This window comes from Arvicanthis niloticus, chromosome 2, assembly GCF_011762505.2.
Source record: "Arvicanthis niloticus isolate mArvNil1 chromosome 2, mArvNil1.pat.X, whole genome shotgun sequence".
Lineage (NCBI taxonomy): Eukaryota > Metazoa > Chordata > Mammalia > Rodentia > Muridae > Arvicanthis > Arvicanthis niloticus.
This window is the reverse complement of record NC_047659.1, coordinates 64,535,752-64,560,125: the sequence shown is the minus strand read 5'-3', so window position 1 is coordinate 64,560,125 and position 24,374 is coordinate 64,535,752. Positions and strand designations below refer to the sequence as shown.

The window sequence follows — 24,374 nt, the reverse complement described above, 5'->3', positions numbered from 1 at the left end:
AAAGGCCTGGGCTAAAATCCTGCTTCTGCCTCTGCCTCTGCCTCTGCCTCTGCCTCTGCCTCTGCCTCTGCCTCTGCCTCTGTGTGAGCTTCTGTGTGAGCTTAAGTACAGCATTTCATTCTCCTCAGTTGCAAACTGAAAGAAAAGAAAATTCTCTTAAGATTTCTAACCTCCTCTGTCACCCACCCACTTCCCACTGATGCACCTTACCATAATTAGGCAGCTTTTTTTTTTAAAGCTTCTAGTTAACAGAACAAAGAAATTAAAACCTTAAACTTTCTTTTCTATTTCTGGTACATTGCAAAATGTGCAAACAGCTTTTTATCAGTAGTTAATGCCACACAGTTCTTGATACTGGCTTTTCTTTGAACCCCAGTGACAGCTACACAGTGACAAGTTGTAAGCAAGGAGGTTGTTGCCATGGAGACTCACTAGGATTCCTGGGGGTGGCTCCAGCAGGCTTTTTTCTTTTGTGAAAGCATTTTTTGATGTTCTTGATCTCAAAATTCAGAATGCTGATCTACTTTTCTTTAAAACACTGCTTTTAAGAAGTACTACTTCACAGCATACAATTCTGGGTAAATACTTAAAATGATCATTAGCTCTTTCTTCAAAGACTCAATCCTTCTCTGTTCATAAAAACAAACAGGTTATGGTATCACACAGCAGTAATATAATTCTAGCAATAAATGGCTGATTTGGAATTACTTCCGCCTGGAGGCTGACCAAGGCTATATCGCAAGACCCTAACTTAATCCCCCCAAATCTCCCTCCAAAACTGCAATGAAACTAAACCGACATATTCCAACAGCTGATGCTTCCATTTCCTTCCACACAGTGTCTGTTATGTAAGTGCTGGCATTATAAGTAAGAGCTTAAAGTTCAGCTGAGCGGTGGTGACACACATCCAGCATTCTAAGAGGCAGAGACACGTGGACCTTTGACTTTGAGGCCATCCTGGTCTACAAAATGAGTTCAGGACAGCCAAAGCTACAGAGAAACCCTGACTCAAAATAAATAACAACAACAAAAGTTTAAAGTTCTCCCAACTTCAAGAACCTTTAGCTTCCTTACATAATTTTTAGAAACATTTCAGCCTATCAGATACTGGTGGTGCACATCATCCCAGTATTTGAGGTTTGTATTACATGAGATAACTACCTCTTCTCAACCAATGTATAATGTCATTTAGCTCCCAGAAGACCCACCTTTTTGGGGTTCTTGTTTTAGTTTTTGTCATACTGGGAATTGAACCTATAGGTAGGTACACATTCTATTACAGAGTTACATCCCCAAACTATTCACTCATTTATTATTTATACTTATTAATTCATGAGTATATCGCCTACATGCAGGTATGTCCACAACATTCATGCTGATGTTGTCTGCAGACCTCTGGTGTCTGCAAAGTTCAAAAGGCAGCATAGGACCCCCCCCACCCCCCCAGAACTGGAGTTACTGAGGTCTGAACCACCCTGTGAGTGCTAGGAACTGAATTTGGGTCAATGCAAGAACATCAAACATTCTCAACCACTGAGCTCCAGGGTTGAAAAAATGGCTCAGCAGCTAAAAGCACTAGCTGTTCTTCCAGAGTACATGGGTTTAATTTCCAGCACCAACATATTAACGAACAAGAATCTATTAACTCTAGTTTCTAGAGGATCCAATGCCCTCTTCTAGCCTCTGAAGACACCAGGCCTGCATGAGGTGCAAAGTCATATATGTAGGCAAAACACACACACACACACATCACCAGGCATGCACGAGGTGCAAAGTCATATATATAGGCAAAACACCCATATATATATATATATATATATATATATATATATATATATATATATATGATTTAAAAAAAGAAAACAGGCCAGTCAGACATGGTGGCACACACCTTTAATTACATCACTCAGAAGGCAGAAGCAGGAAGATCTCTGTGAGTTTAAGGCCAGCCTGGTCTACAAATTGAGTCTGGAACAGCCAGGGTTCTGTTACATAGAGACACCGGAAAAAAACAAAAACCAAACCAAACTAAAACACAAAAAAGAAAACAGAAGATTATTAACCTGCTCTATAGCCGGGCAGTGGTGGCACACGCCTTTAATCCCAGAACTTGGGAGGCAGAGGTAGGTGGATTTCTGAATTCAAGGCCAGCCTGGTCTACAGAGTGAGTTTCAGGACAGCCAGGACTACACAGAGAAACCCTGTCTCGAAAAACAAAACAAACAAACAAAAAAACAAACAAAACCAAGAACAAACAAACAAACAAAAACACCTGCTCTGTGGATGTAATTTAATCAGAAAAAATAAAGTGGTCAGAATTCTACAGCAAACATTCTGCTAATTTGCAAGCTTTCTGGAACACTAAAGTTTTTCTATGGATGTCTCTTATTCCACAGAAATTACACCAGATAAACGAACATTAAGTTTTTAAAAAATAGCAGCAAGATGTGATGACACTCTTTTAATCGTGGCACTTGGGAAGCAAAGGCAGGTGAATCTTTATGAGCTTTCAGGTCACCCAAGGCTACACAATGTGATCCTGTCTCAAAACTACAACAATAATTTAAAATAGCACCTGATTTCATAGCAACAATCTTTAATATCAAAGCTACAAAGACATGAAAGCTAGAAAGGTATCTTGAAAAGCTCAAGAAATATCCTGTGTCCATAAAAGCCCATCATTGATCTCAAATAGTAGTAATTTTAGAGTCTAAATATAAATGTTAGCAAAACAAAAACCTTTTATCTTATAAAGTAAAACAACAATCTCAAATTTACAGCTAAAAGAGAAAAAAAATGGTTCAAAGGAAATTATGTCAGCTAAAAGGCAGGAATTAGGCATCAAGGAAGCAGTTCAGAATCAAGTTGGGGTAATTTACTCACCTAAATTCTGCTGTAGTTGGTTTTATAGGCTCTGTTTCTAGTTTCCCAACTCTATCTATAACCCAAATTAGTTTAGTAAAGAGGTGTCTGTAAGCTGGTTTTTTTTTTTTAATTGCCCTTGAAGATATGTCCAGGAGCTATTAAAAATGAACAGCATACAATAAAAACAATGAATATATAATAAAGTGTCATCTCATGATTTCTCAGAAACTTGAAAAGGGAAGACAAGCTTAAAGGACAGTTTTGCTACATCAGTTTAATAGCATACAATTTAGAAACAAAAAGGAGATTCAGTTTATAAAATGTAAGAAGTCCTTTTTCATTTTTACTAATGGTTTATATTTCCCTTAAAAAAAATCTTATCTTGGCTGAGAAAAAGAAAAGAACATGTATGTCAAGTTTTCTTTTTCTTCACACTACAGAAAACAGTCAAAATCTTGATTGTCTTCTGACTTAAAGTTGGTATGTTTCAAGATTATAGAGACTCACTTTTATGCCACAAATTCTAGTCAAAAAAAAAAAAAAAAGTTGCTCACATTATTTTCAAAAAGTTGTTTGGGGCTTTTATGTACTCTGTCTTCACAAGCCAGTAACTTAAAGTCAGAGAATCTCAATATTTTCTCCTCTTCCTAGTCCTTAGCACTGAACTGTTTCAAACATAAAGTACTGTTCTACCAGACAATGGAGTACTGAGCACATGCAATAAATTATTACTGTTATTGTTTTGTTTTTTGAGAAAGGGTCTCACCATGTAACTCTGGCTTGTCTGCAACTTGCTATGTAAACTAGGCTGGCCTTGAACTCATCTCCCTTGGTATACCAAATACTGATATTAAAGGTATGTGGCACCATGCCTTGCATAAAAAAATGAATTTTTAAATCCTTCTTTTAAAATGTTTTAAGGCAAATATGAATTGAATTAGGAGCAGAGAGAAGCTGAAGAATACTGCTAAATACAAAATGCAATGCTGGCAGGCCGGTGGAGGTCCTCTTTAATCCCAAGCACTCAGGAGGCAAAGGCAGAGTTCAAAGCTAGGCTGGCCTACAGAGCAAGTTCCAGGCCAGCCAGGGCTACACAGAAGAACCCTGTTTCGAAAAACAAACAAAATGTAATGCTTGCTTCTCTTACTACCTAAGAAATAGGGACTTAGCAAGGCTTGATGGCCCAAGTTTGAAATCCTAGCTACTCCAGAGGACTGAGGAAGAAGAGGATCAAGGCCAGCCTGGGAAATTCAGTAAGGTCCTGTTCCAACACAAGGGAGGGTCTGGGATATTAACTAAACACTATAGAAACTTGTCTACCATATGGCCAAGACCCTAGTTTCTCCCTCACTACCACAAAAGAGAGACAGAGAGAGAGAGAGAGAGAGAGAGAGAGAGAGAGAGAGAGAGAGAGAGAGAGAGAGAAGAACCTAACAAATAAATAGCTCCTAGCGAAATATCTTTGAAGAAAGCCTCTCATACAGCTTTAAATGACTCTATTTTCATAACCAGTATAGAGTCATCAAGAAGAAATCATCAGCTAGCTAACAACATCAAATGGTTATAAATTTCAAGTAGTCACCACTACCATGTTATCCTTCGGCTCCTTAGTGCCTACAAGTCTCTTGCTCAGATGGCAGAGTAAGGCAAATGGCTAATAAACAGCACAGGGTTTCTCCATAGTAATAGCCCACTCCAACCAAACACAGAAGTCAGCAGCAGCAGCACCAAGACAGACAGAATTCACCCAGGAAAGAAACACTGAGCTAGGTGACTGCAGTGTGTGGGGGCAGGAGATTAGTGGAAAAGAATATATCCCCCCACACAAAAGATGCAATCACAAAGAAACTGGGAAAAGCCTCTACAATAAATGATCTGTTCCAGCCCAGTGGTTGCACATGCCTTTACTCCAACACTTGGTAAGCAGAGATGTGTGGACAGAGGGGTATACTATGGGACATACTATGACATACAGCTTCCACGACGAGATGTTTTCTATGCTTTGTTTTTTTGTTTGTTTGTTTATTTTTATTTTCTTTTGGGTGGGCAGGTTGTAAGGGCAGAGGACAGACTCAAGGGGATGTCAGATGAGTTGGACTGGGGTGCATCAAGAATCAATAAAAAAAAAAAAGACAGACAGACAGACAGACAGACCCAACCACTCAAACTTAACAGCTCTAAAAGCTGTGCTTGGCTGTGCTTGGAGTGTTGGTGCACACCTTTAATCGCAGAACTCCTGAGGCAGAGCAGGCAATCTCTGAGTTTAAGGAAACCTAGAATATATGGCTAGTTGCAGGCCAGTAAGTCAGCCAGAACTACATAGAGACAACCTCTCAAAAACAAAACAAGCAAAACTGGGGAAGAAAAATTAGTCAACTTCATTTTATTAGAGATGAATATCACTGGCACAAATTAGTGAGTAGACTGAACACATATCAAAGAAGCATATTCTAATCAATTATAATACCTCCAATTTCAATAACCACTAAACTAGACTCCTCTTCAACATTTGCTAGGTACAAAGTCCTTGATTTGATATCACACAGAATTGAGGCACAATACTTTACATTTAAATTTAAAGTTAAAATGCTTTAAATCATGAAATGAAATATATTTATATCATGTCCTTTTACTAGGCTTTCTCGCTTTTTCTTTTTCTTTTTTTTCTTTTTGGGTTTTGGTTTTGGTTTTTGTTTTTTGAGACAGGGTTTCTCTATGTAGCCCAGGCTGTCCTGGAACTCACTCTGTAGACCAGGCTGGCCTCAAACTCAGAAACCTGCCTGCCTCTGCCTCCCAAGTGCTGGGATTAAAGGCGTGCACCACCACTGCCCAGCCTTTCTCGCTTTTTGAAACAAAAAGTTTCTATGAAATTCAAGCCCTCTGTATACAAGTAAGAAAACTTCCAAGAATAGAAGTAGTCTGTAACAACCGACCTTTGGTAGGCTAAGGCACAGGGCTTCAAAGTTCAAGGGCATCCTGGACCAGACCAGGCTGCATGGGGAAATCATGCTTAATGAGAAGAAAAAATACCACCTATTTATCCTTTTGCCTAGAAAAAAAAATGTAATATTCATTCTCTAGCTTATGAGTCAAGTTTTTGTTTTATTGGGGGGGGGGGGGCAGTTGGTGATAATGTTTTTGAGCCAATCTTGCTATATAATAGCCTGCTAGCGAGACACATCTGCCTCAGCTTCCTAAAATAAATAAAGGGTGTGTGTTTGTTTGTTTTGGGAAGGTATTTTTTGTTTTTTGGGTTTTTTTGTTTGTTTTTCTAACAGAAGTAAATGTTTATTCGGGACTTAGAGGTGTAGATATTACAGTCCTTCAAAGTCATGAGAGAGGAGCATGGCTGCAGGAAGGACAACCAAACAGGAAGCAGAGACCTGGTGGCTTTCATCTTAGGCAGAAAAAAAAAATATGGAATACTTCACGAATTTTCGTGTCATCCTTGCACAGGGGCCATGCTAATCTTCTCTGCATCGTTCCAATGTTAGTGTATGTGCTGCCGTAAGTGAGCGCTTGTTTTGTTTTTCAAGACAGGGTCTCACTATGAAGCCCTGGCTATTCTGGAACTTATTTTGTAAACCAGGCTAGCCTCAAACTCAAGATCTGCCTGTCTCTGCCTCCCAAGTACTAGAATTAAAGGCTGCACCACTATAACCCACCCAAGTTTTTAAAAAATAGGAGAACTGGCTGCCACTATACAAGTCTAGTGAGCTAAAATTGACTCCCAAAATTAATGTAAAGATGGAAGAAAAAAAACCAACTACCACAAGTTACCCTCTGATCTCCTTGTTCAAAACATGGTACACATACAAACACATGTAAACACACACAAAATAAAGTTTTTAAAAAGCCAGGAAAAGGGGCAGTGGTGGCGCACGCCTTTAATCCCAGCACTTGGGAGGCAGAGGCAGGCAGATTTCTGAGTTCAAGGCCAGCCTGGTCTACAGTGTGAGTTCCAGGACAGCCAAGACTAACAGAGAAACCCTGTCTTGAAAAAACAAAAACAAAACAAAACAAAAAGGCCAGGAAAAGGGTGTCAAGTGTATATGCCAACATTTGAAAAGCAGAGACATGAAGATCAAGAGTTCAAATTCATCATTGGCTATATACAAAATTGGACTTAGGCTAAAGAGACTGTCTCAAAAGCAAGGGACTGGAGAAATGGGCTCAGCAGTTGAGAGCACTGGTTGCTCTTCCAGAGCCTGCTAGTTGAAATTCCAACACCCAGTGAGCCAGTTCAGAACTGCCTGTAACTCCAGCTTCAATAGACCCAATGCCCTCTCTGGCCCCTGCTAATACTGACAGACACAGACAGATATACACATGAATAAAATAGATCATTTCATTTTAAACGAGAAAAGAAAAGAAAGAAAAAAGGAGAAAGAAAATGTCATTTAAGGAATTTTAACAGCCAGCTTTAGGAGAAAGATAAAAGAATAATATTAGATAAATGTAAAGATCTCATCAAGAAAACAATCTTTAAGGCTAGGGAGATAGCTCAGTAGTAAAGCACTTGCCTAAGAATGTGTAAGCTTGCCTAGATTCAAATCCCAGGCAAAATCCAAACAAACAAAAAAAGGATTCTTTCATACACATTATATATACATTACTCTACTAGTCATTCACATTTTTTTTTTTGAGAGAGTTTCTTGGCTGTCCTAGAACTAGCTAGCTCTGTAGGTCAGACGAGGCTGGCCTCAAACTTAGAGATCCACCTGCCTCTGCCTCCTAAGTACTGGGATTAAAGGTGTGCACCATCACCAGCCAACCCAACTCTTAACTCTTACCACTAAACTAGTAAGAAACCCTTAGTACCTTGCTACAAATTCAATATATTCAACTGTATTTTTATATTTTCTGGGAACACAGAGACTTCCTATCAACAGATTTAAATATGAAATAGTAAGGATGGATCTAGAAACTATTATCAGATATTTCACCAGGAACTATACATTAAAAATTCCACAGGGGACCCATAGGATCATTCAACAGATGCTTGCCACCAAGTCTGACTACAGTTAAATCCCTGGAGCCTACATGGAAGGAGAGAACTGACTCCTGCAAATTGTCCTCTGGCCTCCATATTATGACATCACAAATATGTCCACATACATATACACAAACAAATAATTCTGAGGAAAGAACACCTTATTTAGTAAACATTTTAAATGCATGAATTGGGCTTAAAGAATCTTACCCCATACCACAGGCACAGGATTATGCAAATCAAAATATACTCAAAAGAGGACATGAAAAGAACACTTAGCTACTGTTCGTGTGCAACACTGCTAGGCACTTTATGCTGTATGGCTTATTTTACTTAGTTGAACTGCATTACTTATCCATGAGATAAGAATAGCACTGGATGGAGAAGGGAAAAGAATATATTCAAAATACATTATTCTGGGTAGTTTTATTTCAACTAGACATAGCTAACGTCATCTGAGAGGAGGGAACCTCAATTAACAAAATGCCTCCATAAGGGGGTCTGCAGGCAAGCCTGTAAGCCTTCTTCATTTGTGATTGATGGGAGAGAGCCCAGCTCATTGTGGATGTTGCCTCTCCTGGGCTGGTGGTCCTGGGTTCTATAAGAAACCAGGCTAAGCAAGCCATGAGGAAGCCAGTAGTAAGCATCACGCCCTCATGGCCTCAGCATCAGTTCCTACCTCCAGGATCCTGCTCTGTCTGAATTCCTGTCCTGATTTCCAACTACAACGTGGAAGAATAAGCCAAAAAACCCTTTTCTCCCCAAGTTGCTTTTAGTGGTATTTCACCACAGCAACAATAACCTTAAGACATATATTATATAAAATTCTCAAAAAATAAAAACATTTAGAAAAACAGTACAGTACTGTAACAGAGGAAATTATCAACACTGCTCAAGTCATTAAGTTACTTCTGGCATGAAGTCCAGAGTGTTATCTTTAAGGATGTGTGTGCTGCCTCTACATACACGTGTGCTGACCTATGAAGACCAAGAGTGTCAGATCCCTTGGAACTGGAGTTACAAACAGTTGTGAGCTAACACATGGGTACTGGGAACTGAAACTGGGTCCACTGGAAGAACAGCAAGTGCTCTTAGCCCAAGCCATCTCTCCAATTCCAGTTATTTTTAAAGTCAGAAAACAAAGGTCACAATGGTGATAACAATTTGTTAAGTCTATCACAACTTTCTATTTGTTAAGTCTATTTGTTAAGTTAAACTTTCTATTGTTAAGTCTATCTAAGCCAGGCTATCACAACTTTCGTCTCCAGCTGTGTCTCATTTTTTCAAACCATTAAGTTTCCACATTAAGGATTCTACAATTAAGAAAAAAAAAAAAGTTGGGGCTGGAGAGATGGCTCAGAGGTTAAGAGCACTGACTGCTCTTCCAGAGGTCCCAAGGTCAATTCCCAGCAACCACATGGTGGCTCACAACCATCTGTAATGGGATAGGAAGCCTGCTTCTGGTGTGTCTGAAGACAGTAACAGTGTACTCACATAAAATAAATAGTCTTTAAAAAAAAAAAAAAAAGTCGGCCCTCAATTACAGAAAGTCTCAGATTTTTACCAACTTTTCTTGTTTTTATTTTACTTGCTTGTTGGCTGTTTCTGTGTGACAAGACATATCAACCAAAAGAGTGGGTAAATCAACAGCAACCAACTCTGGAACCTGTTAGAAATTCAACTCAGAAAATCAGGCATGGTGGGCTCCAAGATTCCAACTTGGGAAAGAGAATAAGATAGAAGATTCAAAAGGCCAATCTAGGTGACATGATGAATTCCAGACCAGCCAACTACAAAGTAAGATTTGGTCTAAGGGGGGGGGGGGGGGAGCAAAGGGCAGTTGAACTAAACATAATAGCACACCTGGACTCTCATTTTTTTTTTTTAAAGTAAGAAGCAGGAGGACACCCAGGCACAGTGGCACAACCTTTGATCCCAGCACTTGGGAGGCAAAAGGAGAATCTCTGTGAGTTCAAGGCCAGCCTGGTCTACATGAGAATCCAGGACCACCAAGAATACCCAGAGAGATCTTGTCTCAAAAAATAAATAAATACACAAATAATTTAAGGTCATCCTCAGCTACAAATAGTATTTGAGGACAGCCTGGGACAAAAATTCTGTATCAAGAAACAAAACAAAATGTAAAGTAGGTGCTTGGGGGGGGGGGGGCATTAATCTGGGCTCAATCTCCAGAAATGCATATCTATATATATCATATATCTAGATCTGTCTATATCTATATAGTAAGGTACACATCTGCTACCACCAGGTCTTGAGAAGCGGAGACAAGTAAATCAGAAGTTCAGGCATCCCTGCCCCTACAAGTTAAAGCCAGCCTGGGATACAAAAGACTGTCTTGAAATCAAAACAAAACTAAACAGGAGGTAATGAGGCAGACTACAACAGAGACCAGTCTAGGCTACACAGCAACATCACACACAAAATAGGGACAGGAGAGGTGGATCAGCAGTTAAAAGCACTTTTCTGTTCTTCTAGAGGACCTGGGTTCAGTTCCTAGTAACCATGTGGCAGCTTACAACCACTGTAACTCCAGTTCCAGAGGATCTGACTACCTCTTCTGACTACAATGACACCAGACACATATATGATGCATATATATACATGCATACATGCATACAGGCAAACACACACATATAAAACTAAATTTCAATTAAACACAAAAAGACCATAGGGTGCTGAAGATGTGGCTTAGCAGTTAAGGATGTTTGCTGTGCTCTTTCTTCCAAAGGACCCAAGCCCAAATCTGGTTCCAAAGCTACCCATATGGGACAGCAGACAACCATCACCTGTAATTCCAGCTTTTGGGCACCCAGCACCTCTTCTAGTCTGCATGGGGGCATACACAGATGTGATATACACAGATACACACTCATACACATAAATAAATATAAATTATAAAATCAAAATAGTGTGGCTATAAGGTTTAGCAAGATGGCTCAGCAGGTAAAGATGCCTGCTGCCAAGACTGATGGCCTGAGTTCCAGGACCCTCTTGATAAGAGAAAAGAACCAACCCCCTCCCCAAGAGTCATACGGTAAGAGAAAACCAAATCTCAAAAACTGTCTTCTAAACCGGGCAGTGGCAGCACACGCCTTTAATCCCAGCACTTGGGAGGCAGAGGCAGGCTGATTTCTGAGTTCAAGGCCAGCCTGGTCTACAGAAAGCTCCAGGACAGCGAGGGCTACACAGAGAAACCCTGTCTCGAAAAACAAAACAAAAAAAAAAAAAAAACAAAAACAAAAAAAATTGTCTTCTGGCTTCTTTTCCACATTGTACCATAGCAAGCACATACCCATACATAGAGACAAATGTACAAATAAATATATTTTAAACAAAATTACAGAAACAAGTGCTGTAAAGCACAAAAAACCTGGAATGCTTATCACTGCTGATAGGATTATAAAATGTCGTAAAAGTGGGCTTTAAAGGAAGCTCAGTTGGCAGAGTACTTGATTTATAAACACAAAGCTCTGAGTATGGGTTAATCCCCAGTACCACAAAAACCTGATGTAATGAAACCATAGCCTTAAGGAAGGTAGAAGGTAGGGACTCAGACTTCCAAAGACATCCTCATATTTATAGCAGATTTAAAACTAGCCTGGGATACACAATTTGGTGATTGATTAAAACCATTTCATGCTCTGTCAGGATGTAGTTCAGTTCTCTCACCCATATCAGATAGCTCACAACAACCTGTAATTCTAGCTCTAGAAGGATCCAATGCTCTCTTCTGGCTTCTGTGGGCACTTTGCACACAAGTGGCATACATATTCATATCCATATCACCTCCCCCCTCCACAAACACACAAGAATGGACAATTAAAATAGCCAGATGGTACATGTCTTTAATCCCAGTACTCAGGAAGCAGAGACAGGCACCAGCCTGATCTACTTGAGTCCTAGGCCAGCCAAGGCTACATAGTGAGGCCCAATTCAAAAGTAATAATGAATTTAATTTAAAAATAAACTAGTGGCCAGGCAGTGGTGGTGCACGCCTTTAATCCCAGCACTTGGGAGGCAGAGGCAGGTGGATTTCTGAGTTCGAGGCCAGCCTGGTCTACAGAGTGAGTTCCAGGACAGCCAAGTCTACACAGAGAAACCCTGTCTTGAAAAACCAAAAAAAGAAAGAAAGAAAAAGAAAAAAGAAAAAGAAACTAGTAGTATAACTGCTACCGAACTAGCATGAGGGTTTTTCAGGCACAGTTACCACATGAGCTGGCTAGCCTACTTCTGAGTAATATATGCTGGGCACCCCAGTCTACATGTAGAAAGTATACAGGATAGTTACATAGAGCTCATGTTGGTACTTCAAGACACCTCATTATGTACATATAAATAACCCCATCCCCAAAAATCTTTTTTAACTAAATCCCAGTTGGTCATCATTCAGTACACACATGCCTTTAATCCTAACACTTGGCAGAGGCAGGTAGATTTCTGAGTTTGAGGCAGCCTGGTCTACATATCTGGTTTGAGCTACATAGTCAGACATTGTCTCAGAAAAATACAAACAAACACCTTAAACCTCAGAGCACCTCTGGACCTCTGGACTCAAGCATTTAGAATATGGGACAATGAACTGTAGGCAAAAGAAATAAAAACAAAAACGGGCCAGTCATGTGACACATTTCTATTAGTACCAGTACTTGGAAGACAGGCCAGAGTTCTACATAGTAAGTTTGAGGCTGGCCAGAGCTATATAGCCAGGCTGCTGTCAAAACAACAACAAAAAACAGTAGTTCTAAATTTAAAACCACGGACTCTGACTTATATACCTTAAATGGATAAGTTATATGGTGTGTGAATTGTATTTTTTAAAAAAGCACTTTTTTACAAGGCAAATGAAAGAAGTTAATCAAATCCTTTACTTGCTGGTTTACTGAGTGCAGAGCTAGCTGGATGGTAGTAGTACACACTTTTGATCCCAGCATTCTGGAGGCAGAGGCAAGTGGATCTCTCTGGGTTTAAGTACAACTAGGGCTACACACAGAGAAACCCTCCCTGTCTGAGGGAGGCATGGGGTAGAGAGCTATTTGTTGGGAAGACCAAAATCCCTAGGCAGAGGAGACTGTGCTCTTGCTTCCTCTAAGTGACAGCTGTTTTTCCCCCAAGGCATCCACTACTCCTACCTTCTAACAACCTACTTCCTTAATAGGTCCAACCTCCCAGCAAAACAAAGTTAAAGATTACAGTGCAGTAAAAAGTAGGGGGTACCAAATTTGGTACCCACACTCTACATTTGTTAACAGAGCCCCAATCTTTATTTAAAAAAAAAAAAAATCACACAATAGACATATACACAATAAATGTTAGGTCTCTGTTAATTTCCTTTCTTACTCTTTCTTCTGACCCACATGGTTAAATGAGGGAATCTTCTGCTGCTATGCTGGATGGAGTATCTACTGGCCTATCTCATATGAGCAGAAAGTATTAAATACAGATTATTACTTAAAATTATTTAAAGTGTGGCTGGGAGCTAGAGAGATGGCTCAGAGGTTCCGAGTTTGAATCACATCTCCTGTGTGGTGGCTCACAACAATTTCTCTAACTCCAACTCCTGAGGGTCCCAGCATTCTCTTCTGAGTCCCCTGCGGAGTACACATGTGTTATGCATACAAACAAGCTGACAAAACACCATATACTTAAGAATAAAATGTGGTTAGTAAAACAAACCAAGCCTTCCACTTACTATTAAATCTACATCACAGCCAGGTGTAATGATACTTGTTTTTCTATAACTTGGGAGACAGAAGCAATGAAAGAAGGAAAATGAAAGAGGTCAGGAATTCAAGGTGGGGGAAGGGAGCCATAGGACCAAACTGATTAGGATAAGCCAACTCTAGTAAATAATAAATGTTTCTCCACCATGTACAGGACAGCATGGTGACATATACCAGAGTAATCTAGCACTTGGGAAACTGAGGCAGAATTGCAGTGAATTCCAAGGTCAGCCTGAGCTGCAGAAAATGAAGATCCTACTCCTAGGAAAAAAGAAAAAGATGTGGACTAGGGAAAAAGCTCAGTGGAAAACAGCATGCCTGTCAACTGTGGGAGGCCAAGAACTCCATTCCCAACAACACAAAAGACCAACACACACCAACAAAAGAAAGCTGGAAATACAAAGTTGGAAAGATGTGGTGGTGTACACCATAATCCCAGCACTTGGAAGGTAGGCCAGCCAGGACTTCATAGAAGACTCTGTCTTGGGAGGGACAGGGTAAAGTTGTACATCCCCGCCACCATTTTAACAATAATCTCTGAAAGGTAAAATTTCTTTCCATTTGAATTACCTGTATGTTTTATAATGAATCTGCACTATCTGCCCATCAGCCCACAGGTACATTCTAGGGAACTAATGCCATGTGAAATGGATACCGATTCCTAGAGGATTGTGAAGATTAAAATAAGGATCATAATGAGAGAATGACTTGACCAACTAGAAACTGACTGCAAAAAGATTTGAAAATAATGCAGACTTTTTAACTTCAAGCCCAGAGCCTTCCCATTCCATCACATTTTAAATCTGCATCATTGCTCACGATAGTGTTGTGAATTTTTTTTTAAAAGGCAAAGCAAGCAAACCTTTGGTGGGAGACATTTTAAAAGTACTTGCTCTAATAACCTTGGGCAAATAAGTCACTTTCCTTTGTGAGGAAGCCAAGGCACTGGAGAAAAACAAAAACAAAAACAAAACAAAACAAAACAAAAAAACCAAAAACGTTTCAACCATCTGCAACAGCCCCTCCTGCTAATGGATCCTTGAGAAAAGAAAACCCAAAGGGTAAAAATGATGAGAGAATGGAGACCTCTGCTCTGGAGCCAAGAGCCATTCTTAAGAGAAACAGGTGGTGGAGAAGGAACCAGAGGACCCATAAGCTTGATGGCTAAAGTAACAGCTGAAAGTTCCAGCTTTGGTTTACCCATAAGCACGGTTTCAATCCTCCCTAGGTCACAATCAGAAGCCACATTCTCAGTCAATAAAACTATTAATATAAAAACTAGTATATAGCGGGGAAAAAAATCAATGTAGTTGCAGTTTGTCCATTCTAACCTCCATGATTTTCCAAGTACATTTGTTAATGCCAAAACCAAAAGGAACTCTAAGCAATTCCATCTGAAGACACCGTCATTCTAAGGATTTAAAAACAAACAAACTGTGGAAAAAGTGAAAAAGTACAATTAAAACCTCTTCAACTCAGAGAATCGAAGACAGAGAAGAGACCTTTTAAAGGTTAAGTTCCTTTTAAGTGTGCAAAGGGTGTTTGTAACCTCTAACAATGCAGACCTTATGAACAGACTCTATGCTCTTTAAAACTGTGCAACAGCTTTTATACAGCATTAACTCTGAGAACCAGAAAGAGATTGTTCTGCTAAAACAAGCTCTGACCAAAATCTCACACTTTCACCCGGTCATCAGTCTCTAAACCAATGAGAAGCTCCTTAAAAGCATATGCAATGGTCTGAGAGAATTAAAACAACACCCTGCCAGAACCACCACAACCGAGACACCAACGACTTTAAATCCAAAAGCCTGGTACCTAGCAAAGAAAGCACATTCAAGAGCTGTCCGCGCTCCTGGGTGAGATTCGAGCCCTGCTACTAGGCCTTGACTGGGTGAGCACCTGATGTGGGGGGTAGGGCGAGCCAAGGCGGACCCAAAGCGAGAACTGGAAGAGCTCGGGAGGCTCGAGAGAAGCGCTGCCTTCTAGGGGCGGGAATCTGGGACACCCCCAGGGGTGGGCACGAAGTACACGTGGGGCGACAGGGTCAGGGAAGCGGCATCTCGGGCAGACAGCTGGGATCTCGCACAGCGGACCCAAAGAGGAGGACTCGGGTGCGGTGCAGGAACCAAGCCCTCGGGGCCTGGAGAGTGAAGGCAAAGGGCAAGGGAGCCGGGGCAAGGCCACGAGGAGGGCGGGTCTCCCTGGGAGCAGGGGCACGCGCCAGGCGGACGCGAATGAGCCCCGAGTTCCGAGCAGTCCGCGGCCTTGTCCCCGGGGTGCGGGGAACCGGGAGCAACCGCGCCCGGAGGGCCCTGTGACCCGTAGCCGCCCGAACCGGACCCGCCCCGCGGCGCCTCCCTCCAGCCTCCCTCTTCCCTCCCTCCATCCCGCGGCCCGTTATCCTGCGGCCGCCGCACTCACCAGCGGCTGCACCTGAGCCTGCCGCTGCCTCAGCTGCTGCCTGCGTCTCCGCAGCCGCCGCTGCCTCGCTGCTGAGGCTGAATCCCGGGGGAGCCTCCGCGTCCCGCCGCCGCCGCCGCCGCCGCCTCTGCCGCTGCCGCCGCCGCCAGAGCAGAACACCCCAAAATGGCGGCACTTCCGGCACCTACCACCGGCGGGGAGGGCCGCGGAGGAGGGGGCGGGCGGCTAAGGGGAACGTACCACCGCGGCGCCGCCCGCCAGCGCGGATCCGAGCTGAGCGCCGCGCAGGGGCGGGCCGAGTGCCGGCGCTGCAGCGCCCCCTCCGGCCGGGAAGTGGAGGAGCAGCCGCTTTGAAACCCTGGGGGCCGCGGGCGGAGCCCTCAGCTCTGGGAGCTGCAGGGGTGCATCTCTTTGTCTCAGAGCTGTACTAGAGGGAAGACCCCGGCCTGGGAATCTGAAGTTCTTGCCTCTGCGCACCGCACATGCTGGACCTCTAATGGACAAGCAACGCAGCTTGGCAATGAAAGTACACATAATAAATATCGAATGAATGAATGAATGAATGAATGAATGAGTGATGAATGAATGAATGGTGCTTGGCTAACACTGGACACAGGGCACACCCTTCTTTTTGCACACTAGCATACAGACAACTGCATCTAGGCCTTCCTTCTCGTGGAACGTGTGTTGCAAGCTTTCAGAGTTAGGGAAGTGCCTTGTACATAGATGATGATCAAGTGCATGTGTGCGCAATCTGGCAAAAATCCCTGCGGCACCAGGAAACTCTTAAGTATTCTATTAAGAGACTACCCAGTCCAAACCTACTCTCCTTAAGAAAAAAATTAACAGTAAAAAAAAAAATTTAAGATTCCACCCCCATTTTAGGATTCAGTATTCCTACCCTGGGTCTAAATGGATTCACACATTAAGTGTGTTGTTTATTCTACAAAGTCTAGACAGTGAAATGTGAGACAATGAAATGCAGATTGAGAAACAAAACTTAGTTCTGGGAGGTAGGGGCTCCATCAATTTACAGATTACTCATGGGTTGGCAATTATTTCTCTTTATCACTTAGCTTCCTAGAGCAAAAGAAATTATACCCACAAGTGCTGATTATACTCTACCTTACCACACTCACAGGCAGCCCCCCACTCCCACCCCAAGCAGCAGTCAAGGGTTTTCCCATGTGTTGGAGGCACAAACAATAACATAGAGCAAAACAATTAGCCCCTAGGTTGTACATTATCAAATGATCCAATTGTACGGTTTTTTTTGAGACAGAGTTTCTCTGTGTAGCCCTGGCTGTCTTAGAACTCACTCTGTTACTAAGACTGGCCTCAGACTGGGAGATCTGCCTGCCCCAGCCTTCCCTGAATGCTGGGATTAAAGGCATGTACCACCACACCTGGCTTGTTCTTTCCAATTTTCAAATTGCTTTTTTGTCTTCATAATGTTGATTGATGAGAATGGAGTTAGAAATGTAACATGAATTAGCTGCATATAGATGAATAGGTTAGAGAAAACGAGAGTGGTTATGAAAGATGGAACAATGATATTTTTAACTAGTTCTTGAATATGACTCTCGGGCAAAAAAATCTGTTAGGAGAAAAGGTTAGTCTTGCTGGCAATGGAAGATTTCTAAGAGTCGTTAGGAGTTAGGGTTACTACAGAGAATTTATTTCATAGGAGGGAATAATGATGAAAATGATGTTTGCGTTGTTAGGATCTGAGAATTTGGGAATAATCTACTATGAAAACCAAGTTTGAGCACGCAAAAGGTTTCTTTATTCAAAGGCTGATATATCAGGGAGACTTCTGGGTCCAGGATCCAAACTGTGTCAGTCAGGGGCAAAACAGAACAACTTTTTAAGACAAAAAAACCACAGATGAGGTGGGGTAGAGGCTATCCAATCAGGTTAACGCATACACTGGGTATTTCATACTTGGTATTTTAGGTGGTCTCCTGCATATCAAGTGTCTCAGGTGGTTTACTTGATAGCTTAGCCTGGATTGAGGCCAGCCTATCAAAGCTCATGGCAGCTGAGGTCTTGGTCTTGGCTGGGAGCCAGCCAGTGAAGTGTAGAGCAGGATACTGTGACTCTGGCTCATCCAGACATTTGAGCCAAAATTGTTCCTGGGAATTTAGCTTAGTACAAAATGAAAACAATATACAAGATAGAATCTCTGTAGCTATGGAGGTCACCAACATTCCCCCCTCTTTCTAGTAATGCATCAAATCTTTGATGTCATAATTCTTGGTCAGTGTAGTATATAAGGGGTTACATTGGGTCCTTGGGACCATGAGCTTAACAATATTTATCCTATCTCCCAGAAAGTGGGAAATGAAATTTAATAGGCAAAAAGTGTGTTGGGATTTGGGAATCATCACTGCACAAATCAGACACCAATCTCAGTCATCTAAGGATAATTTATTGAATGTCACACCCCAGCCAGGCAGCGGTGGTGCACACCTTTAATCCCAGCACTTGGGAGGCAGAGGCAGACGGATTTCTGAGTTCGAGGCCAGCCTGGTCTACAGAGTGAGTTCCAGGACAGCCAGGGCTATACAGAGAAACCCTGTCTCAAAAAAAAAAAAAAAAAAAAAAAAAAAAAAAAAAAAAGCCACACCCCAGGACTGATCGACCAGGGACACGATTCAGGAGCTGAACAGTGACTCCAAGTTAAGGTCCTACAAGGCCTTTTAAGCCTGAGATATACAAACATTTGTGCCAAGTTATTCTACCAATCAGGATTTAGGGATAGAGGTTTCCTTAGGAACATGTCTTTGTTACTCTTATCCTGTTCCCATTGGTTGGAGTATTCAACTGTGGCAGGGGACTTGCCTTGTCTAACATTCATGTCTTAACTTGCCGTTACCCACATACATGTCTCTTTCTAAAAAATAGGATGTCAGTTCTAGGGAGGTCTTGAGAACTTAAACTTTACTCAACCCCTACTCAAAATGGAAGTCTTATTCCAAATAGTTTCTTATATTAGTGGGGATTTCTCTTATGTTAGGGTCCATCCCAGGGGCAAGCTTATAAGGGCAAATACCATAAAAGTTTATAAATAGGTGCAGGAAGTAATGCTGGGTAATTGTTCGGGTCCAAGTTTATTCTGGGTAACTATACAAAGCAGTTGTGACTCCTATTGTGGTCGGTTTCCAAGGGCACAGAATATAACGGACTATGTAATCAACTTGGGCATGAGGAAGTTTCCTAGTAACAGCAGAAACTTATGAGAAAGTTTCCTTATAATGGCAGGCTAGCTAGGTAACAGTTACCTAGGCCTTAACATTTTACCTAGGTCTTACTTAACAGGGTGCATAGCATTATCAACAGAGTAAATACCAGAAGGCCTATCAAACCTGGTTACTAAAGACCCAGGGTGACCAGTTGAAGAGGGACTCCAACCATCCTTTATTTAGCCAATCTAGCCTATTCCCTCTCTTTCAACCTGTCTCACCAAGCTTAGGCTCTCCATAACTATTCTGGCATGACTGGCATAGAAACAACATTGCTCCCCTAGAGCTACACCAGGGCCTCCTCATTACATAAAGAGTAGGTCAAAGCTCCTCCTGTTTTGAAAGACCACTTATACCAGTGAGTCTAGGGAGGAGGCCTGGTGGTTGAGAGATTTCTTTTTCTAAGGTGGCTAAGTCCCTGTCGATCTGATTCCCCAGGGTCTTTTAGTTTTGGTCACCTGTGATAAGGGAAGCTGTCCCAATTCCAGGACTGCCAGTTATCCCAAGATCCAGGAGCATGGGAATCAGGATGAGGACTGTCTGGGATCTCCAGTGGTGGGAACAAAGGCTGAGGTGCTCTCACCCACCCACACCTGAATAATAGTAAACCTAGGGGGAAGGAGTTCAGCCAGAAGACAGATGATAAGTGATTCAGAAAGAATTTCCAGGTTGAGGCAAGGGATGAGGCCAGAGGACCAGGCAAACTAGAACCTTCAGGGTGGAACCAGGAAGTAGAGAGAGTCCCCTGTCCCCTGCCTCAACAACTCATAGGTTTTGTTACAATGTTGTAAAAACATTGATAGAGTAAAAACAGGGTCCCTGTCCCCAAGTATTCCCGAGAGTAGTTTGTGCCTCATGGCAGGGGCAACACCTGGGGTAGTTCTTTTGAATATTTATGAGGGATAGATTTTTGATAGCTCTAGCCCCTGTCCCAAAGTTTGCCAGGAGGCCAACTCTGGTATAGCAAGGAGGGCTAAGGTCCAGACATAACCAACAGTCCTCTGTCAAGTGAGGGAAAGATGAGTTCAGGAGTCCAAAAATGTATCTCAAAGACAAGAATGAGCCAGGTATATACTGATCTGGTGAGTCCAGGATCACTCCCCGCAAAACAGGCCTCCCTCCTGATGTGGGAGATGGAGCCATTGTTCCCACTGGGGTGTTTTCCTGTCCCTTGTCCCAGCCTGGGTTGATAATTTTATTAGGCACGATGGGGGTTGGCACTTTTCCATCTGGATTGGGAACTTTTAGAAAGTGACCAGTGTGCCCTGATCCCAGCCCGTATATATAATCTGAGGCCCTAGGTTCATCCTCTCCGCCCAGGAAGCAGACTGACCATTTAAGATGGTGATCCTGATTGGGTTCCTCCCTCCCAGCTGAGTTTTACCTAACTGCCTTTGTCTCTGAAAAAAAAAATGTTCATGTGGGAAGGAAGGCAGACAAGGTCCTTGGTTTGTGGTTGTGTGGCTTTAAAAGAGGTAGTTCATATAGGTGTCATAGTCAGGGAACAGTCCATCCTAGGTGTGCTGTAGGGCCTGCATTGACTTAAGCAAAGCAAAATTAGAAACTCAGTCAACATCTCTGATTTGAACTTAGGACAGAGAAAATGGTTTACCAAACATAATCTCATAAGGGGCAGTCCCTGAGTGTGTGGGGTATTCCTAACCCTAAAAAAGACAAAGGGAAAGTCCTTGCCACTCTTCACTCTCTAGAGTTAATTTGGTTAAGTTCTCCTTTAAGGTTTGATTCATCTTTTCTACCTGTCCTGTGCGCGCACGTGCGTGTGTGCGTGTGTGTGTGTGTGTGTGTGTGTGTGTGTGTGTGTGTGTGTGATGCACAATGGAGTTTCCAATTGATCCCAGGTTTTGTTTTGTTTTGTTTTGTTTTTGTTTTGTTTTTTGAGACAGGGTTTCTCTGTGTAGCCCTGGCTGTCCTGGAACTCACTCTGTAGACCAGGCTGGCCTCGAACTCAGAAATCCGCCTGCCTCTGCCTCCCAAGTGCTGGAATTAAAGATGTGCGCCACCACTGCCTGGCTAATCCCAGTATTTTTGACAGATCCTGAACCACACAAAGACTCTCCCGATGTCTGAGCCTAGAGCTGTAGGCATCCCAAACCTGGAGATGACCTCCTCTAAGAATTTCTTTGCTACCAGCGAGGCAGTCTCCCTCTTTGTTGGAAACTCCTCCGACAATCCAGAGAAAGTATCTACTAGTATTAGCAAATACTTGTATCTATAACGTCTTATCTCAGTGAAGTCTATTTCAAACACAAACCAAAAAAAAAAAAAAAAAAAAAAAAAAAAAAAAAAAAAAAAAAAATCCCTGATACTTTGCCTCTCACCCTTCTTCCAAGTCCTTGTCTGTTGTGGCCTGAGCTGCCCCACACTTGGGGACCAGAAATGTTGAGAACTGCACTACCCCAAGTTTGGGGACCAAAATGTCTTGGACCATTCTGTCAATGTTGGAACCCGCACTGCCAAAAGCCTTTGGGGGCTAAGTTGTTAGAGCCTGTGCTGCCCCCCAAGCTGCTCAGGTCTGCGGGTCAGGGTTCAGCAAGAGATAGAGTGAGGATGGATGCGAGGAATGGAGACCAGAGTGTGATTCAATCCTGTTTATTCTTCAGTCTCTCTTCTTCTCTCCAAGTGCCAGGTGCCTAATGTCTAATAACTAACTCCAAGTTGTACTGTCCTAATGCCTAATACCTAATAATCATCTTCCGAGTTCTCTAGTCCAACAAGTGTCTTCTACCTCATGCCTAATTCCTACTCCAGGTTGTACTCTTTCCAAGTCTCAAGTGCCTACTACTGCTTCCAAGTTCTTCCTCCAAGTTGTTCTGAACTCTTCTGTCTGCCTCTTGCCTTTTATATGTCTCACTTCTAAGCCACGCCTCTAAGTCACATCCTTAAGTCTTGGCTCTAAATCTGATCTCTAAGTCTCACACACCCAAGGGAAGATCCTGGGTATCTAAAACGAGATGTTATCAGAGTGTGCTCAGCTGTTGTAGGCTGTTGTAATCAAATCTCTTATCAGGGTATATGGCTCAAGATGGCTACAAGGATGATAGCTGCCTTCTGTCGGCTCCCCACACTTGTCATGGTCTGGGAGCTAGACTGGTGGCCTGACAGGCTGGCTATCTGAAAACAATGTCTTGGAGAAAGGGATTTAAGGAGGGCATGAGATATAATTTAGGATGGAAGGTGGCTAGCTTAGTTCTACTGAGATGTGATCCCTCATGCAGTTGATTGACCAAACCCCTCCCCAAGGTTTGGGGCAGGATTATGCAGTTGTCAGCCATGAACCACCATCCTTTCTTGGTGGAAGCATGGTACAATTTCTGGATGAAGTCATCATCCTCAGGTGAGTAGGTGGGATCCCTAGAAGGGTGGGAACTGGCAGCAGAACCATTGTGGTGTCAGATGACTTTTGGGCTGCCTCCTTGGCAGCTTAGTTGGATCTTTGATTTCCTATGGCCTCTGTAGAGTCTCCTTTTTGGTGTTCAGGGCAATATATCATGGCGACTTGTTTGGGATCCCAGACAGCTTTTAATAGGTTGAGGATGTCTTGTTTGTTTTTGATAGTCTTTCCCTCTGTGGTAAGGAGCCTCCTATCCTTGTAAATCGTCCTGTGTACATGGAGACTGGCAAAGACATAGTGGATATCAGTGTAGATGTTTACTCTCTTTCCCCTGTCCAGTTCAAGGGTCATGGTGAGAGCAATCAGCTCAGCCCTCTGGGCAGAAGTTCCAGGGGAAAGGGCCTTGGCCCAAAGGGTTCCCTCCAGGATAACTATGGCTACCCCAGCCGGCCTTTTCCCCATTTTTCATGGAACTGCTGCCATCAGTGTGCATCTCCAAGTCCAGGGAGACCAGTGAGTTGCCTGTTAAATCTGGTCATATACTTTGGAAACGTGATATCACCTCTAAGCAGTCAGAGGGGCTCTCCCATCTTTTCAGACAGCAAAGAAGCTGTGTTGAGAGTTGCAGGCCAGGCAAAGATTATTTTAGGCTGGTTTAGTAGAAGAGCAAGGTAATGGGTTAACCAGGCATTAGTCAGCCATCTATCAGGTGGGCTTTTTTTTTTTTTTTTTTTCAGGCTCACCACAGCATGAAGGGCACTAATAATCAAATGTTGACCCAAAGTCAATTGAGCTGAGTCTTGTTAGAAAAGCTGTGGCAGCTATGATTCTCAGGCCTGCTGGCCATCCAGCAGCCACAGGGTCCAACTTCTTTGATAGGAATGTCATTGGATGATGCCAGGGCCCAAGTCTCTGAATCAACACCTCCTTTGCAATCCTTTTCTTTTTATCCATGAACAAATGAAAGGGTTTAGAAATATCTGTCAGCGCCAATGAGGGAATTGAGAGGAGGACCTGTTTACTATCTTAAAAAGTTTTTTCATCTGTCTCAGTCTATGGGGACCTACCTTAAGGGCCCTAGGTAGCTTCACAGAGGGGCTTGGCCATCTCTGCAAACCCAGGGATCCACAGCTGGCAGTAACCTGCAGTTCCCCAAAATTCGCAGATCTGCCTTTTTTTGAGGGTTGTATTGATCCTAGGATAGCTTGCTTTTGAGAGACAAAGATCTCACACCTTTGTTGAGGTTGAAGCTCAAATACATGGCTCTTCTGGTGCATAAATTCATCTTTCTTAGAGGATACTTGATACTCCAAAGTCTGCTGCTATCAGTAAATCTTCTACGTATTGTAGAAGTGTGACCTGGGGAGAGCCAAAAGGGTACTCACCCAGGTCCATGTGCAAGGCGTCATCAAAAAGGGTTGGGGAATTCGGGTTTTTTTGTTTGTTTGGTTGGTTTTTTGGGTTTTTTTGTTTTTGTTTTTGTTTTTGTTTTTGTTTTTTCGAGACAGGGTTTCTCTGTGTAGTCCTTGGCTGTCCTGAAATTCACTCTGTAGACCAGGCTGGCCTGCGAACTCAGAAATCCGCCTGCCTCTGCCTCCCAAGTGTTGGGATTAAAGGCATGCGCCACCACTGCCCGGCGGGTTGGGGAATTCTTAAACCCTTATGGTAGGTGTGCCCATGTCAATTGGCCATTAAATCCGGTGTCCAGGTTATTCCATTCAAACAAACAGGGGCTGGCTTTTTATTTGGCCAAC

The 24,374-nt window shown here is 42.6% G+C and overlaps 1 protein-coding gene and 1 non-coding gene across 11 annotated transcripts in view; both read right to left on the bottom strand.

Annotated features, from left to right (window-relative positions):
* Celf1 (CUGBP Elav-like family member 1) overlaps positions 1–16,210 on the bottom strand; it is a 76,878-nt gene extending 60,668 nt beyond the window's left edge. For 4 of the 10 annotated variants that reach the window (XM_034495178.2, XM_034495177.2, XM_034495181.2 and 1 more), the window contains exon 1: positions 16,024–16,208. The gene's annotated coding sequence lies outside the window, so the exon portion shown is untranslated. Of the gene's footprint in view, positions 1–16,023 lie in introns of all 10 variants that reach the window. The other 6 variants (XM_076929200.1, XM_076929201.1, XM_034495180.2 and 3 more) reach the window with 3 other exon arrangements.
* LOC117704874 (U6 spliceosomal RNA) lies at positions 6,277–6,384 on the bottom strand. Its single transcript, XR_004606382.1, has one exon. It is a non-coding gene; the product is annotated as a U6 spliceosomal RNA (small nuclear RNA).
* Positions 16,211–24,374: the final 8,164 nt, after the last annotated feature.